The sequence below is a fragment of the Rana temporaria genome, chromosome 5 (genome assembly GCF_905171775.1).
Source record: "Rana temporaria chromosome 5, aRanTem1.1, whole genome shotgun sequence".
NCBI classification, from domain to species: domain Eukaryota; kingdom Metazoa; phylum Chordata; class Amphibia; order Anura; family Ranidae; genus Rana; species Rana temporaria.
The window spans coordinates 278,973,763-278,978,141 of record NC_053493.1 but is presented as its reverse complement, the minus strand read 5'-3'; positions in this window follow the sequence as shown (position 1 = coordinate 278,978,141).

Here is a 4,379-nt window from a genome sequence, read left to right as displayed (position 1 = left end):
GCGTAAAAGTAAGTCCATATTATTTAAGGGGGGGGGGAATGTCTGCAATAATGTGTTGACATGTATTTTTTCACATCTGCCTCCTTGGCCTGCTTGTACTTTTGAACACGTGTAGATACTGTATTGTGTTTATGTCAAATAACAACCCTTACCAAATTTTGTGAAATAGTAAACACGCGTAATATGACATTGTTTTGCAAAAATGTGACGTTACTCCAGGAACAACACACCTGGACATGGCTGACTGGCCCCAAACTTGGTTTTCCAACATTGTTGAATAGCAAAATCACAGAAATTAAATTGAGTGAATGTGACAGGCAAACAAGATTCATTCTCCAAAATGCAAATAAAGATGATGTTTTAACATCTTGAAATGCAAAGCACCTGTGTCTCAAAAATCAAAGTATATTTATTTGGGTCGACGAGAATTAATGTTTTGGGGGGACATCCATGTGTGTCACTTCTTTGCAAAAAAGGGGCAGGATCAGAGCTTGGCCTAGAACTACGCCAAAAATGGAGGATTGCTGAAAGAATAAACAACCAAAAATCATCATAAATGTATCGTCTATGCAATGTGTGCGATTTATGATATCCAATATCTGTGTGTTGATGAGTATCCCTTTTGTTTTTTATTATTTCTTATAGGGGAAAGAAGACGCCAGCAATTGGAGGAGGCAGAGAGGGCCAGACACCCGCAAAATCAAACACCTCCACATGTTGAGCAGGAGGAGGCTGGGGAAGGAAGAGAGGAGGATGTGGAAGGAGAAGAGGATGTGGAAGGAGAAGAGGATGTGGAAGGAGAAGAGGATGTGGAAGGAGAAGAGGATGTGGAAGGAGAAGAGGAAGGAAGAAAGGAGGAAGGAAGAGAGGAGGAAGAAGTTATTTTGGACTTAGAATTTATAGCAGATGAAGGGCAAGTGGCGGAAGAACAATTTGGCGAATTGCAAGAAGGTGGATTGATGGATGAAGGAGGAGTCGAAGATGATGGGGAGGTGGTGGAAGAAGGAGGAGTGATAGAAGATGATGGGGAGGTGGTGGAAGAAGGAGGAGTGATAGAAGATGAAGAAATTGGGGATGTGGAAATTATCAGGCCATCAGGTCAGTGTCACCCCTATATTAATAGGGCCAAACATATGCAGATAGGCTGGAAATTATTTACATATTTTGAATGCCAATTTGTTTCTTTTTAGGGGATGAAGATGGTGTAGCACATTTTTCACGTGCAAGTGCTTCTATAATTGTACAGCAACTAATGGAGTGCAGCACGGAAATGGACATTATGCGGGAAAGGATGCTAGTCATGGAGCAGAATGTGCGAAATGTCATTTCAGAGTGTAGCACGGAAATGGAGAACATGCGACAAAGGATGTTAGTCATCGAACAAAATTACAAAAATATCATTGACATGATGGGCCGTGTCAAAGACTGAACCACAGAAGCCCATCCCCCGCCCATCCCCCGCCCACAAAACCCTTTTTAATTTTTGTACTTTATAATACGCCAAAATTTCTAAATGCACACACAGTGTGCCAATATGTGCTATCTGCCATCACAGACTATCTATTGTCTGTGCTTTGTGGGTACAAACCCCTCCTCGATCCTCAAGTAGTTGAGAGGAAGGGTTTGCTCCCACAAAACACAGACATTGATCACCCATGATGTCAGATAGCACATGTGGCCATTTGTCTGTTTAACCAATGACATTTGGCGAGTTTTCACTGAATGTGTGCATTTAGAAATTTTGGCGTGTTCCAGTGTGAAAGCACACCATCCATATGACTGACTGCTGTTCTTTTTTTAAATTTTTGTTTGGTGTTGATCTTTTTTGGTTTGTAAATGTTTCCAGTTTCAGATCACAAAACGAACAAGAAATCTCACCTAAAGAAAGAAGTTAACTAATTTTTGTAAAAAAAATAAAAAAATTTGTGTTGTGTTAAAATCTTGTTGAAAAAATTAGACACAAACAAATACAAAGCCAAAAAATGTTTTGTATAAAAACAATACACAAAAATTTCTAAATGTAAATAAATGTCTTCGAAACAAATACCCAAAAAAAAAATTAGAAAATAAAAAATAACCCAAAAAATTTCTACATAAATTAGTCTGGGTTATTGGAAACCAAACTAAATAAGAACTAAAATTTTTAACCAAAGTCTAAAAAAATTCTGTTTAGAAGTGTGTATATATATATATCTATATATATATATATATATATATATATCTATATATATCTCTAGAGATAGATATATAGGAGACAAGCCCAAAAATTCTTGCGTATAGTTTCAGTGAAATTATTCTTACATTGTGTTTCGATCATTATTATTGCTAATCACTGTCAATAAAGACAAAAAAATAAATAATTAAAAGCCAATATTTTGTTGCAAAAATTTGCAGGAAATGTTTTCTGCCTAAAAATACACATTTCTTGTTAAAAAATGACTAAAATAAAAAAAAAAATGTGACATCAAAAGCAGAAAAATGAGTGGCTTCTTATTTCTAGACTGAATACCCAGTTTGTAGATGAGTGAATAATGTGCAAATGTGGTTAGAAGTGCACTATTTTTGGAGATAACCTGGAAGACAGAAAAATAGAGAAAAAGCAGTAATGACAAACAACTGTATAAAGTCCAATGGTCTAATTATTTATTAGTTGTGAGAATATTCCTTTCTTTGGGGGCCGAATTAGAAAGAAATATGATCTGGCATAGCAATGGCCCCCCGACCCATGAAGTACTCAACATATTTGTCGCGTACCTCACGAGCAGATTGGGGGGCCAAGCCAGCGCGACCAGTGTCCAGGCCAGGAATGTTCTCTGAGGGTAGTCCTGCCTCAGAGCCCATGGAGGCTAGGTACGTCTGGGAGTGCCTGCGTAGAAAATTGTGCAAAATGCAGCAGGCAAATATAATGGTGTTCAATTCATATTCCGCCAAATGTATCGATGTCAGGAACAGGCGGAACCGGTTGGAGAGGATCCCAAAGGCATTCTCGACTACCCTCCGAGCCCTGGACAACCGAAAATTGAACACACTCCTCTCTGAGGTGAGGGTCCTCTGGGGAAAAGGCCGCATTAGGTGAGGTCCAAGGCCGAAAGCCTCGTCCGCTAGGAACACAAACGGAAGTCCTTCCACATTATCTTCATCTGGTGGCAATGCCAGACCACCAGTTTGGAGACGATCATAGAAATCAGTCCGTGCGAACACTCCCCCATCTGACATCCGGCCGTTCTTCCCCACGTCCACATATAGAAACTCATACTGTGCCGACACCACCGCCATCAACACGATACTATGATAACCCTTGTAGTTATAATAGAAGGACCCCGAGTGGGGTGGGGGCACAATGCGGACGTGTTTCCCATCTATTGCTCCACCGCAGTTAGGAAAATCCCACCGCTCGGCAAATTGGGAAGCCACAGACTGCCATTCCTGTGGTGTGGAGGGTAGCTGTGGGGACAAACAAAAAAAGAGATTTAGTACTTTGGCACATAAACATTGCAAACATAATCCTACAAGCATCCTTGTGCAACTTTACATTTTTAAAATAGCATTTGCAAATTATGAAGGGAGAATTTCGGGGCACAAATAGATAGGCCCACTTAATTAATAAGAGACTCCACAGCCCTCTGATGGGGACAAAAACACTTTGAAGGGGGGGTGGGGGGTGTTTAAACTGTTTTTAGAAAACAAAAAAAAAAAAAAAAAAGTGGCATGGTGGGGGTTGGCCCGAACATAGCATGCTGGACAGGTTAATATTGGGTAAGATCAAAATATGCAGGTAGGCCAAAATAAAAAGAACATGTAAAAGCTGATATCAACATGCATAGTGAGAAAAGGGAACGTTAGTTAAACACACAGCATATCTGGGAAATAAAATAAAAAGTTAGTTTGCCACATTATTAAAGACACATTGTGAGGTTAAAATGAGGAAACTTACCTTCATATACTCCTCGTGCATAACTTTAATGATGGCAGCACACGTGTCCGGTATGATGACCCCAAGCGCCTGCGGAGAGATGCCTGTCGAGAACTTGAGGTCCTGCAGGCTCCTCCCAGTCGCCAGGTACCGCAACGTGGCAATAAGCCTCTGCTCGGCCGTGATGGCTTGGCGCATCACAGTGTCCTGCCTCGTGATATAGGGGGACAGAAGTTCCAGCAGACTGTTGAATACGGGGTCCGTCATGCGGAGAAAATTCCTATAGTCATTAGGATTATTCTCCTGGAGTTCCCTAAGCAGAGGCATATGAGAGAACTGGTCACGCTGGCGCAACCAATTCTTGGTCCAGAAACGCCTCCGCCCCCTGTTTCTGGCCAAAGTACTGGAATAATGAACATATCCAGCAGCCATCCCATAAACAGCACCAACTCGCGAAAATTGACGC